Raw genomic sequence first — 14,666 nt, 5'->3', positions numbered from 1 at the left:
TGCTAACTGGGGTCCAACCATCCCTGCATGGAAAATGGCTGCGTCTGCACCGAATCCCGAGCTGGGGCAGACTTTTTTGTGGGGGTGAAGTACTGGGAATCAAACTCAGGCATGCTCTCCCACTAAGCTGTATACTTGCCCTTTTTATTTCATTTTTGGTACTAGGGATCGAACTCCAGACTTTGCCCTTTTTGTTTTACTGTTTTGTTTTGAGATAGTATCTCATTAAGTTGCCCAAGCTGACTTTGAATTTAAGGTCCTCCTGCCTCAGCCCCCGGAGTAGCTTGGATTGCAGGCGTGCACCACCATAAGCAGTCACACAGATTTTCCTTGCTGTGTTTTCCCTAAACAAAATGGTATAGCACCCACCTCCTCAGTATCTTCATTGTAGAGGTATGATAAGTTGTCTAGAGAAGATTTAGAGGTTGTGAGGATACGTAAGTTGTCTGCACTCTACAGAAGGAATTGTGCTGTCCAAGGTGTGTCTTGGGCCCCAAGGGGACCCACGTGTGATTGTATTTGAGTGACTTGCCATTGTTTTCCAACCAGGAAGTACAAGATGAACCTGAAAAGTGTAGTTCTTGCCCTTACCCCTTCTGAATGCAGAATACTGTTCTTCAAGGGCTCTTTCATCCCCAAAGAGTGCCCCCAAGTTTACCTGCGGCTTCTCGTGTCCTTCTGCGTGCGTCCTCTTATTAGACCTTTGCCACAGCAGATAGTACAGTTCACACCAGTCCACACCTCTGCCTTACTGCCGTTCTGCTCACCCCTAGGACCTCACAGCCTCTTCTCACTACCCAATCTCCACTCTCAGTGAATGGCAGCTCTGGCCACCCCACCCGGGCCAGCGCCAGGTGCAGCCCCTTCAAAAGCCAATCATACCAGCCAAGGAGGTACACACTCAAGAGGCTGAGGCAGGAAGATTGCCAGGAGTTCGAGGCCCACTAATCACCATCTGAAATGATTCTATTTGCATGGATTTGAGGTTGGCTTCCTCTGCCTGCGACCCTGAAGTTGAGGTCATTTTCTGTCTTGTTAACTGGTATATCCTCAGTGCTTCCGACACACAGTAAATGCTCAATAAATATATGCTAGAAGAGTGAGTGAGTAGTGAATAGCAAAGCATGAGGCTTTACTACCACCCCACAGCTGTCTCCCTGAGACCCAGTGCACTGAGAAATACTTGGACTCATGCATGTATCATATGTTTTCTTTAAGAAATATATGTTAGCCAGGTGTGGTAGGGCACACATGTAATTTCAGCACCTGGCAGGCTGAGGCAGGAGGATTGCTGTGAGTTCGAGGCCAGCTGGGGCTGCATAGTGAATTCAAGTTCAGCCTGAACTACTCAAAAAACAAAAAGACATAAAATAAAAAATTTTTAAATACATGTTCAGATAAATGAGGCTCCAGGAACACCTTATTTCATTCTCATCAAAACATTTCTACCTTTACTAATTTGAGATGGATCATTTTTTTAAAATATGCAAAGCGTGATAGGATTTCTTTGGAAAGACACAGTGTGCTTTGAACTCAATGAAGAATACAAAACAGGTCTCTAATGAACTAGACAGCATTATTGGAGCAGAGAAAAGCAGGCATTGTTCTGGATGTTGGGGGACTGCCAAGCTGGAAAGGCCTGTGATCGCTGTGGGGTGCAGGGCAGGGCCTGCTGGACCAACCCTGCCCATACCCCCTGAAAGTGCTGTGCTTTGTCCCGGCCCAGGGGACTCAGACCTGCCCTCTCCATATTCTAAATCTTAGATTCCATCTTTCTGTTGTTTACAGAAGTGGGGACATGAGGTACTTAGAGGCCAGGGATTCACATTTAAATATTTATTCCTTTTCTCTTTCCACTGATGCCTTCAAATTCTTTCAAGTTTGCTCAAGGCCACAAATTGCTTTAGGTATTATACTGAGGTGATGGTGTTTTGTAATCCAGCAAAAGTCTGGCTTGTCGCTTTTGAAAAGAAAGAGAAAAGCACAGGTTTTCGTTGGTTTTTCATTGTCAGTGATTACTGTGCAGGAGAGGGCTGCTTTGGCCCTGTCAAATCAGTTCAGGAAAATCAAGGGTGAAAGAGGCCTCCTTTTCTCCTTACCACGCTCTCTTCTCCCTAGTCCAGTAGACAAGATGGGAATGGAGGAGTGACATCTAAAGCTGGTACCTGCATTCCAGCCAGTTGGAAGGCTGAGGCAGGGGGATGTCTTGGGTTCGAGGCCAGCCTGTGCAATGCAGAGTCCCCATCTTGAAATAAAAAAAGAAGAGAGGGAGAGATGAAGAGAGACAGAGGGAGGAGAGAGGGAGGGAAAGAAAGGAAGAAAGCTGATTTAGCCCAGAAGAGAGCATGTTTTGGGCTGTGTGGGTTTGTGGCACCTGCGCTTGGCCCTAGGCCCTCCAAGTCTCCGGAAGGTTTCAGGGCAGAAGCCAAGAGGCCCAGCATGGGTTAAATTGCAGGACAAGGTGCCATTTCCTGGGTTCTGCTTCCTTTATCCTTGGTTTCTTGGCCACACCCTGGTACTGAGAAAGAGGATTTCCTGCTTGGAGGAAGGGCCTTCCAATGACAGGGAAGTAGGGGGAGCAAATCGCCACATGCCCGTCTTCAGAGGCCCTGCAGTCTGACCATGCGCTCCATCCAGCATTCTCTGTGGTTTACCATCTGAGGTACACATCTGCTTTTTAGTTCCCATATGGCCTTTATTTTTATTTTACTTTATTTTTATATTTTTGGTTGCTTCGGTTCCTTTGTGGCAGGGTCTCACTGTGTAGGTCAGGATGGCGCTGTACTCACCGTGTAGCACAGCCTGGTCTGTAACTTGTGGCAATCCTCCTGCCTCAGCCTCCCAAGTGCCAATATTACAGGCGTACACCACGGCACCTGACTCCCAGATGGCCTTTCGTCCGTCCTTCCGTCTCCTGTGTCCCATTCTAAGTGTTCTTAGTGTTAATGTTCTGTTAACGCCATGTAACTTTTTTTTTTAATTATCAAGTACAGATAGTGTTGTTTATCTCTCCCCGCAAAGTTATCTCCTCCCTGCCACCTGAAGGACCCAGTGAAAGTATGTGTTTTAGGAAGACTGACCAGGCCATGGCTTTCCCCCAGCCTGCCCAAGAGTGACAGGACCAAAGAGGTGAGAGCCCTACACCAGGTAAAAATAGGTGATGGCAGGCAATGAATCGGAAATGCTTTAAAATTGGAGGCGCTGAGTCCAAAGGGTACTCAGGGGCCGCCCTGAATCGTACAATACTGTGCAGCTTCTTATCCACTCTCTCAACATTGCATTTCTCTCTTAGTTTTTTAACATCACATTAGAAATGGCCCAGCAAGCAGTAGGGCCTGGTCCAGTGTGAGGGAGTCCCTGGGCCTCACTGTGGAAAAAATAACAATAAAAAAAATATCACAAGTTGGGTTGCCACAGAATTAATAATATTCTATCATCTCATTGTCGTCCTGAAAATCTGGGAAAGCTAAACTCACCTAAACCAGGTGTGCTTGTGTATGTTGTAATCCCAGTGGGAGGCTGAGGCAGGAGAATCCCAAGCTTGAGCCCTGTCTGAGGGACTTAGAAACTTAGTGAGGTCTTTGTCTCAAAAATAAAAAACAAAAAGGGTGGGGAGGTAGTTCAGTATGAAGGCGCTGGGATTCCTCAGTAATTAAAAATTTTTTAAAATGAGCACTAGGAAAATACACAGGGCAATTTCCAAACAGAACAACTAAAAGAAAAAATAAATATAAGGTTGAAATCGTAAAGACAATGAAAGCATGCCAGAACTGCGGTATACCCGTTAGAACAAGCTAGAACACATTAAGAAAATGATAGGAGACCTAAGTACAACGTAAGTCCGGAATGAAGTTAGAAGAGATAAATGGGAATGGAGAGAGAAAACCCAAGGAGACGGAAAGGGTAAGGGTTGCAGGTATAGCTCTTTGGTAGAGAACTTTCCAGAAATAAAGAGAAACGTTACAAGGAGAGGCTAAAAAGAGGTCTTCGCGGATCCTGGGTCCTTCAGGGCCCTGGCTTGCGGTGCCCATTGTATTCTGACTTTTCTCGTTCTGTGCCGCCAAGCGAAGCCCCTTTCTCCCAGCGGGCGGCTGAGCTGCGCCGGGCGGGGCAGGACCGCCTTGGTCTCGGGGACCTGCGCCTTCTCCTCCCCCTGGAGCTCAGCCGCAGTGTCCCGCTCAGGGCAGGCCTGGCTCTGGGGAGCGCGGCTCCCTTCTTCCCCGCAGGAAGGTTTCCTGCTGCCCCACCCTCCCTGGGTGTGTACTTTCTAAGCCTTTGTGTCAGATTCTCTGGACCTCAGAAAGCGCTGCATGATCGCATTTCCGCATTTTTTCAGTTTCTAAAAATAGTGCGTTTCCCACTTAGGTTTATTTTGCTTTTAAATCGTCCTTTTTTATTTCGATTTGCACAGTCTTTGGAAGGGTTTTATGACTTTTTAGGGTTGCACTGTCTGGAACTCGGCTCAAAATGGCTTTAAACTACAGGGGAGCTTAGAAAGTCGCACACTGAGATGCCCAGGGGGACCGGAATCAGGCTGGACCGAGGATGCTAACAGTATTAAGGACCCTTCTCTTGGGTCCTCTCTGGAGCATGACCAGCTGCCCGTTTGGCACGTCAGAGGGGGTGACCTGGGCTCTGCCTAGAGCCAGTGAGGTTGTAGGCAGACCAGGGGGAGCTCTCCTGGACTCTGTCCCCAGAACATCTGCATTGATGTTCTTTGGGCAGACTCTGCACATGGTATGAGAAACACTGGAATACACTGTATCTTGCTCTACTTGGTGTTCTGTTTTGTTTTGATTTTTCAAACAGGGTAATTCAGGCTGGCCCTGAACTCATTGCGGAGTCCAGGCTGGCCTCAGTTGCAGTCAGTCCCACAGCCATCCTCCTGCCTCAGGCTCCCCAGTGCTGGAGTTATGGGCATCCGCCATCATACCCGGCTGATACAGTTTAACAGGTGGCATTTCTGTGGGAAAAGGAAGCCTTTCCTGATAGTTCCAGCAACCACTTACAGTATTTAAAATAATACTGTTACTTCTTTCTATTTGGACTGCTCTTAGTTTACAAGGGTATTTCTTATGCATGGCCATCTTTGATCCTTGTAGAAACCACCTAAGCGGGGCACTCTGGTTCCCACTGGGCTGGCAAGAACATTTAAGATTCAAAGACAAGTGTTGCATATCCCCACCAGAAACAGCAGTAAACAGAAACATGGTGGTGCGTGCCTGTCACCAGAGCACAGGAGGCCGAAGCAGGAGAATCTCAGGTTCAAGTCCTATCTGGACTGTTAAATGAGATCCTGACTCAAACTAAAAAATAAAAAGGGCTGGGGAAGTAGCTCGGTGCGAGGGACCTGGTTTTAATTCCCATTGATGCAGAAAGAGAGAAAAAGGAAGGAAAGAAAACTGAAGGAAGGAACGAACAAAAGAAAAGGAAGGGAGGGAAGGAACAAAAGATTGATTCAGGAGAGAAAGAAGTTGATTTACTTTCAACTGAGCAAAGTCTTTTTAATTCTTTTTGTTGCTGTTGTTGTTGTTGGGTTGTTTTTTTTTTTTTTTTTTTGGGGTTAAAAAGGCAGGTGGTGAGGCAGAGGTAGCACAGGGCTGACCTATCCTCTCTTCTGTTTGCTCTTTTTGTTTTTTGTACCAGGGATCAAACTCAGGACCTTGCCCTTTCGAGGCAGGCAGCAGCACCGCTCAGCTACATCCCTGGCCCATTATTAATTCTTTAGTTAATTATTGCAGTAGGGCCAGGGATGTAGCTCAGTGGCACCAAAGCTGCCTGGCAAGCAGCCCTCTCCCCTCTCCCTTTCCCTCCCCACTCCCTTTTCCTCCTCCCCGCTTCTCCCTCCCCTCCCAGCTCATCACAGTTGAGTCCACTTTCCCAGGAATGAAGTTGGGGGCTCAGGTTCCAGAATCAGAACTGGATCTCAGCCCTGGCTCCTCCATCACCAGCCCTGTGATGTTGCATCTGCAAAGCTTGGTCTGGGTGAGGACCTGGAGCTCTCTGGGAAAGTAGGGCCCTGCAGCCAGGCTGCAGGAGTTCCACTCCCAACTCTGCCACTGATGAACTGGTGACACTGGCTGTATTCTCTGGCATTTGTGTCCCAGGTCCCCATCCGTAAAATGAAAAAAATAATTTTGATCGAATATGTGGGGCTCAGATGAGTTAGACCAGTCCCTGGAGCATATCATAAGCGTGACTGTGTGACCATTAGTTATAGTGATATAGGCCAGGTGTGGTGGCACACCCCTGTAGTCCCAGCACTTGGGAGGCTGAGGCAGGAGGATCACCATGAGTTCACGTCCAGTTTGGGCTATGTAATGAGTTCAAGGCCAGCCTGAAATACATAGCAAGACACTGTCTTAAATTTTTTTTTTTTTAATTTAAACATTCGCCATATCTTTCAGTCACTTTTCAGAAGTGTTTAACTTAGTACCAGGTGTAAGCCTGCATCTACCCACTGGCCACAGCCAAATTTCTGACACTATCATCCATCCCTCCTCTTCTGTCTTTTATAGTAGTCTAATTTCTTCTAACTCATTTCCCTAGATCCATTTCCAGCCCATCTTTTTGTTTTTGCTTTGTTTGAGGGAGTTTGAAACAGTCTTGCTCTGTACTTAAGGCCAGCCTTGAACTGGTGGCAGTCCTCCTGCCTCAGCCTCCCAAGTGGTGAGATTACAAGACTGCATGCCCAGCAAGCAACCCAGTCTGCTTAATCCATCCTCCACACCCTCCCCTCTCCCTCCTTTTAGAATCCATTCCAGTCACTCTCCTAAGCCTTTCTGACTTGGCACCGTGCTGGCCGCCTACCACAATGAGCCATCATCAGTCTTGCAGGACTGGCGCACACAACCCTAGCAACCTTCCAGAGAGAGCTTCCGGGCAGCACCTGCTCAGGTTTGCCTTCCTTAGGTTTGTGCAAAGCCAGGTACACAAGCTGTAGCCTGGCTTCCGCCCCACTTCATGCATCTGGGGTCCCAAGAGAGCCAGGGACCTCAGGGCTGGGTGACGTCTAAAGAGCTCCTCAGCTCTCCCCAGCCTCGGTCTGGTGCTTTTTAGAAGTTGCCACTGGAGCAAGATTAAAGGCAAAACTGGCTGCACCGGAAGGAATGCGGGGGACTGCGGGTCATCCTGACCTGACAAATTCCTGAGGCCGAAGTCCCTTGGGAATGTGAGAGTTTGTTTTATCATCAGACAGACACTGGCTGCAACCAGTCTCTGAGTAGGATACACAAGTAAGTGACTCAGGGACACAGATCGTCCCTGGATTTGCCGAACAGATAGGAATCACCAAAGCCAGGCACTGTCTCCTTGCTGCCCAGCGAGTGTCTAGGATGCAGAGAAGAGAAAGAATCGCTCTTTTCTAACAGCTGGGGTGGGGTTGTTTTCACTGTAAAAGGCAGATGGGGCCTAAGCTGGGGAGGGCTGATGATCAAAGACTGATGTCAGCACTCTTTGAATTAGGAATTTGTCATAGAAATTGAGCTATAGCTTCAACCTCACCAAAAGGCCCTCCCATCGCCAAATGTGGTAAAGTTCGTTGCTTTGCTAATCTAATCCCTCTTGGACAACTCTAGATTTGACAGGTAATTCTGTCCTTTCTGTGTTCTTGGTCCCTGACTCTTGGAATGAGTCCTGAACACGTAGCTTTAGAACCACAGTTCTGGGTGGAACTCAGATGAGGGAAATTTAGGTTTTCAGCAAGTGTCCTCCGGCTTGCTTCGAGGCTCCTGCTGTCCTTCCTGTCTTGGTGGTCTCAGGCCTTGGCTTGGACAGTTTGGTGCCGTTGCTGAGCTGAGGAAGCCTGACCCCTATGTTAGTCCCCCGGGCCCTGGCCTACATTTCCGTTTGCCTTTGAACCTCTCCTCCCAAGATCACCCAACTTGTCAACCCCTCCAAGTGGTCTTTCTGGCCCAAATACCATTTTCAAAGCGTTCTGACAAAGCGGGTGTGACGGCGCTCCCCTGTAATCTCAGCATTCTGGGAGGCTGAATCAGGATGATAGCAAGTTGGAGCCCGGCCCAGGCAACGGAATAGACCCTGTCTGAAAATAAAAAGGGCTGGGACTGTAGCTCAGTGTGAAGGGCTTGGGTTCAGTCCCTAGTGCTGCCAAAAGCAAACAACAACAACAAAAAAACAAAACACAAAACAGGAGGACATCTAACACTGGTCATATTTTTCACCTTGAGGCACAGTTCTAAGAATAACATTTCCCAATCCCACAACTGCCAGCAGGTATCAATGGTCCAGTGACTCACGGGGTGTAAATGTCTCAACACTGCATACCCTGTGGGCTGCCACCTCCATGCCACCTCCTGTCAGTCCCTGCTGCGGACTCCCGTCCCTGCCGGCCTCTTCTTCCTGTCCCCCTCTTCCGGTGCCATTGTCCTCCGTCCTTCCCATTTAAGTGTGGCTGTCCTAGGTCTGATAGCTTATCACTTTGCAAACTTCCTGATGTCCTCCCAAGTTTACACCTTTATCATGCTTTGTTGTAAGTCTTTTATGTCTGTCGCTCTCTCTCTTTGGGGTCTTCTTCATTGAAGGCCCCATACCCAGTGGGCTGATAGCAAAGGCTGTTTGAGTTGAGTCAGATGGAAATAAGCTTTAATAGGTTGGTGCCCCTTGAAGTTGGCACCTCCCCCACCATGCACACACACGCACGCACACACACACACACACACACACACACTCATGCACACAGAACCTAGATTATTTTGCCAACTCCTGAGGTCCAACTGCAGACAGTGTCTCCCAGCTGTGTTCAGTCTTCCATACGTCTGCTTTTCTGATGGAATTACCCCATCATTTCAGAAAGCAAACAACCTTACTAAAAGGTCTGAGGCTTTTGGTCCCTGAAGTCTTGCAGTGGACAGTTTTTAGCCTTAGAAAGTGATGGCCAAAGAAGAAATGAACCATTACTTCCTATGACGGCTCCATCCCAGCTCTCCACACAAGCCTGACTTTCTCTTGCCCCCTCACCTGGCCATTGTGTGTCCTTAAAATGCTTTTGGACAAAGCCACCAGTGACAGGAGGTTGTCCCTAGACACAGTTGCCTCCCCCATCCCTTTTATTGTGGCACCAGGGATCAAACTCGAGACCTTGCACTTGTTAGGTAGGCGCGGTGTCATTGAGCTAAATCCTGGGCCTAACAAATAGCGCCATGGTATATTTTCTTGGACTTTTAATTTAATACCTAATCTATTTATAGAAGGTTGTTGTTGTTTTTGAGACAGGGTCTCTCTGTGTAGTTCAGACTGGCCTGGAACTAACTCTGTAGCCCAAGCTGGTCTCGAACTTGCAGTAATCCTCCTGCCTCAGCCTCCTAGACTGCTGGGATTATAGGTGTGTACCACCATGCCCACCTTCTCTGGGAGGGGATTGTAGATGGTCAACACTGTAACAATTCTTATCCCCTTAGTTTCTCCCATGATGGTTTAGGTTGTTACTAAAACCTTCCTGTGTCCCCTGGGGAGCATCGCCCTACACAGTGTGACTGCATATCTCACGCGATGCCCATACATTGGTAGTCCTTGGAAATGTGAAGAGGGGTCCTGTCAAGGAGGTGTCACATATCGGAGAGTTAGTGATGACGGGTGCACTCTCCTCACCACATCCTCCCCCTCTCCTGAAGACCCATTACTGAGTAAAGTGCAATCCCCAATGCCTCCCAGCAATGACTCTGGGTCTGGGCGTCCACAGAACTGGTGGTATCTGGGGCGAACGGTTCCTCCTGGTTTGCTGAGGCCTTGCCCAGCTGTTCCAGTCAAAATCGGTGATCTGAGAATCTCAGTCCTTCAGCATCACACAGCCCAGTCTGATCCAAATGAAGGCTCGGTGCCTTGAATATTTCAGTTTTGTAAAGCAGTGCTGATCAGTCCGCTGTAGGACACATTCACGGAAACCACTCCGCTCAGAAGGCTGCAGGTGACCCAGGGGAGAGACCACAACTCACCCTCCAGGCCAGTCTGATGGGAACAAGCTGGCCCGGGCCTGTGCTGTGTGTGCTGATTCCCCTTGTACTTGCCCACGGGATAGAATTTAAGGATGGCCTCTATAAGGAGAGTGGGTACTTGCTGACCCTCATCTAAAACCACTGTAACAGGTAGAGAATCAAATGCAAAATGCATCGCCCGTGAAATGTAAACACAGGATGGACCTTGTAAATGAATATGTTCCAGCTTTAATTTCTAGGAAAGCAGAAGAAGCATCTGCTTTGGGGTGATTTATTCAAGCACTCTGCCCCAACAGTATAAAGTCAAGTGTATCAGAGGCCCTCTGGGAATAAAAGCCCGTGGAAAAGTATGTTAGATAAACTGAAAACAAATCAAGAATTTAATAGGGCTAGTAAAGTTAGAAGTTGGAGAAAATCACTGCCCTCTTTTGGGGGGTTCTTTTTTCTTTTTTCTTAATAGATACTGGGAGTTGAACGGAGGACCTTCATACTGAGCTACATCTCCAGCACCTTCTATTTTTCTTTAAATTTTGTTTTCGTTTTGCAACAAAGTTTCACTAAGTTCCTAAATTGCCCAAGCTGGGCTCAAACTTGTGACCCTCCTGCCTCAGCTTTTCAGAGTGCTGGAGCGATCTGTAGGGTCTACCACCCCCAGCTCCCTATCTCTATTTTAATAATGTTGTGTTTCCATTTATTAGGAAATGTTCACAAGCCAAAGCTGTGGGATCTCCAAGATACAGATCTCTGGCAGCAGGTGCATTGTAAAATACTGTCCCTGGGGCTAGGAATGTAGCTCAGGGACAGAGGGAGTAGCCCTAGGTTCATTCCCTACCCAGCCACCACCGCAACAAAAGATGGGGCTGGCAGCATTTGGAGGTAGTTGGTGTGAGCAGAGAACCCAGAAGAACATCCAGATGCAGGCGTGTCACACACTTGCCGCATGAGTTTGCAAGCCTTTTTCTCAGACAGCACATTTGCGGTCAGACAGAAGTGGCTTTGAAAGACAGTTGCCTGTGCTCTTTCTTAAAATCAAGCAGAACATAGCACACGTTAAAGTTGGGTTGTGGTTTCTTGTTTTTGTTGTTTCTGGAAAAGAATGAGGAAAGGGGGCCTGGGGGCAGGCAGGAACCGAAGGCTTTCTGGACACATTTATTTGCCACCGCTTGGGTGGCCTCCCTACTGCTCATTTTTAAAAACTGAGAAACCGTCACCCAGAAAGCCGCACACCATCCAGGGCTGGACCCTGTGCTGTGCAGCTGTCAGTGTGGCCAGCATTCTGCAGGGGGCTCCCGCAGGCAGGCAGGCAGGCAGGCAGGCTGGCTGGCGGGCAGTGGGGCAAGGGGGCAGGCGCTGGAGAGCAACCGGTGGAAAGCATGTGATAAAACCCGTGCAGGGGCTGCAGCTGGGAGGGAGTGCAGCTCTCCAGGGCTGAGCGTGGGGCCGTGGGGTTAAGGGCCATAGTAAGGGAGCTGCGGGGCTCCTGCTGTGCAAGGGATCCTCTAGGTAGCTGAACACTGCACCTGTGTGGCTGCTGTGAATCACTAATCTACGCAGGAATGTGGCCAGGGTGCTTCGGGTCCTGTGTGAGCTGAGTTTAGCAACAGGGCTGGGGAGAGAAAGAAAGAGGAGATCTTAAGATCTGTGCAGTGTTACATGCGAGGCCCTGTTCCAAGCTTTTGTCGTGTGCTTGCCTGTTCTTCTCTTTCCTCTTCTTGGTGGTGGGATTGAACCCAGGGCCGTGCATGTGTTAGGCAAGTGTTCTACACTGATCCTCACCCTAGCACCACAAGGGCCTACTTAAATCCCTTACTAGCCCTGTGAGGTTAGTGTTCTTAGTGTCTCTGCTTTACAGAAGACAGGACACCAGGAGATACAGACGTCCTGCAGCCTCCATATCGGTGGCATCTGACCCCGCCTGGTGCAGCTAGGCGGGGCCTAGTCCTCTCCCGAAACCCCTGTCACCTCCAGCTGAAATGAGGGTCAGGAGGCACCAGGATAAAGCCATGTGTCCGCTCTCGCACTCAGCACCCCGCTCAGTCCTCCTGGCGCTGTGAGGTCGCCTCTATTGCTTCCACATCCCAGAAAAGGAAACTGAGGCTGAGAGTACAAGGTCCTTGGTTCAAGCTCTTTACAAATCCAGCCCTTGGCCTTGCAACCCAGATGTGACATGTGAAGGGGTGGCATCCTTTGGGCCTAGGGGGGTCCACTGTTCTCTTTCCATGGGGTCAAACTTCCTCATCGGCAATGCAGGCACCACGAGGGATTACAACAGCTCCTGGGTTGCAAGATGGAGGCTGTGATTCAGATCTGGAGCAAAGAGGGCCCCCGCGGCCCCTATGGCTAACTCTGGCCTGCTGCTGCCCGCCCTGGAGCCAGAAGATTGCAAACTAAATCAAAGGAAGCCTACTTCAAGACAGGGAGAGCTACAGGAGGGTCAGATTCCAGGGCCCAGAGAGAAGCTGAGTTAGTACACAGCCTCTGGCTCTTAGGGCCTTTTCACACACAGCAGTGCAATGAAGGAGTTGCCACAGAGGCTGAATAAATGGCTCCTGGCCCTAAGATACTTACTACCGGACCCTTTCCACAACAGGTGCCGCTGCTGATGTACAAGCATGTGGTGAACATATCCGCCTTGCATTTTTGAGAAGGAAGTTATGTCACAATTGAGAACTTTTTAGATAACCAAAACCTACCCTTTTGTACACAAAATGATTAATTTTAAAAATTGGGAGGGGGGCTGGGGGTGTAGCTCAGGACAAGAGTGCTTGCTGAGCACACTGGGGTCAATCCCCAGCACTGCGGAAGAAAAAAAACAAAAAGGAACACATTGTAGAAATGTCTTTTAAAATAAAATATGGAGCCAGGCAGATGACGCAGGCCTATAAATATCAGCCCTTAGGAGGCTGAAGCAGGAGGATCACTGCAAGTTTGAGGCCAGCTTGAGTTATGTAATGAGTTCGAGCCTGAACTACATAGCAAGACCCTGTCTCAAATAACTAAAAACTAAATAAATAATAGACTAGCATATCAGAATATATGTATAGCTCTTGATATGTTTCTATTTCTGTGTCACTTTTTCTACTCTGCTTATTATTATTTATTATTATTATTATTTTTGAGATAGGGTCTCACTATGTAGTTCAATCCCAGCTTGTAGTCCAAGCTGACCTCAAATTCATGGTCCTCCTGCCTCAGCCTCCCGAGTGCTGGAATTACAGGCATGCACCACCATGCCTGGCTGCACTGTTTATTTTCAAAGAAAGTCTAGCAGTGTTCACTGCTAGATTTCAAGTCCTTTTGTGGACAGTCTTAGTGATCTTACAGAAATGAGAGGCACTGACCTTGCGCAGTACTGAGATGGGCAGCAACGCCCGTTATCCTGCATTGAATTCACTGGACCCAGCTGTGCTCTGGGCCTGGACTATTTTTTCTCGGCCCATTTGCCTGCTGTTGACCACAGAGGCTGAAGTCTCTCAGTACCACGAGCCTCTAACGTGTCACTTCTCATCTGTGAGGCTGAAGAACTTCTGTTCTGATCGCCTCTATGCCCACTGCTCGCTGAGCATCGAAGGACTGCGTGTTCTGATGCGTATACCAAAACCCAGCATGGGGATCAAAAGTCATCCTCCTCGTGGGAGTGTCTATGTGCTCATGATTTAAAGATCTGTCCATTGGTTGATAACATTTTGCAACCGGCCTCACGTATAAACAACTTGGGTTATGACCAGAACTTTAGTTTTAACTTGTGACCAAAGTCTTGAGTTACAACCCAGAGGCAACTTGTGCTTCCAGATGGTCTCAGACCCAGATTTAACCCTTAAAGAGTCCTGGAAAGAACATGACAACATCCTTTCCTGTGTGGGGTTAATGAGAAATCCTGGGCCAATGTCTTTCTAAGGACACTGAGATCCACTGCCTGTGTACAGGAGAGAGACTTTGCAGGCTGTGCAGAGAAGCCTGAGCCTTCAGTGACCAACTTGAGTTACAGCCAGCCTTCTCGGAGTTCATAAGTCATGGGTCCACTGTAAAAGCTTGGGAGTTTTTCTGATAAAACTCAGACTTTCTCACTAACCTTAAACACTGGAAGAGCTGGAGCCCACCCGACTTGGGGTCCTGCCTGGCATTATTGCTGGTCTGGGAGGAAACCACTTGCTTGGGGGAGTGGGGGGCAGGCTCTCTCATGCCCACAGTTCTCCCCTCTTCAGCTCCATGCCACCTTGGCTAAGTCTGTAAGTCACAGCCCTGTCGCCTTTCTGCCAGCTTTGGTCTCTCACTTTTCCTTACCTGTCTACACCCAGGAGAGCAAATCCAGCCAACAATGGGCCATTTGGTTGCTAGGAGACTTTTTTGTTTACAGTGCCAGAAGGAAACAGACTCGAAGCCTTCACACACAGCAGGATGGAGACCTTGCTAGAATGGAGAACTCATCCCAGAGTTTCTAGCCCCACTAATGAAGGAGAACTCATGATGTCTGTCTTTCTGTGCCTACCTCTGGCTTTGTTTGGCATAGTAGGGTGACCACAGTCTGAGACGATTGTATAATTTGGAGTAACTAGGCCAGAAGAGTTGGAGGGTTTCTAGCACATAGAAATGGTAATAATTGCTCTGACCTGATCACTGCACATTATATGTACATGTACTGAATGACAATATTGCACTCTATAAATATGTACAAACAATATATGTTCATTTTTTGGGGGTATCAGAGTTCGA

General features: G+C 48.4%; 1 protein-coding gene across 1 annotated transcript in view; it reads left to right on the top strand.

Moving 5' to 3' along the window:
* The window catches only part of Gcnt2 (glucosaminyl (N-acetyl) transferase 2 (I blood group)), a 52,221-nt gene that overhangs the window by 972 nt on the left and 36,583 nt on the right, over nt 1-14,666 (top strand). The window lies entirely within an intron of this gene.

Source organism: Fukomys damarensis, unplaced genomic scaffold (genome assembly GCF_012274545.1).
Source record: "Fukomys damarensis isolate Sample0158 unplaced genomic scaffold, DMR_v1.0_HiC HiC_scaffold_10, whole genome shotgun sequence".
NCBI lineage: Eukaryota > Metazoa > Chordata > Mammalia > Rodentia > Bathyergidae > Fukomys > Fukomys damarensis.
This window is presented reverse-complemented; position numbering and strand designations above follow the sequence as displayed.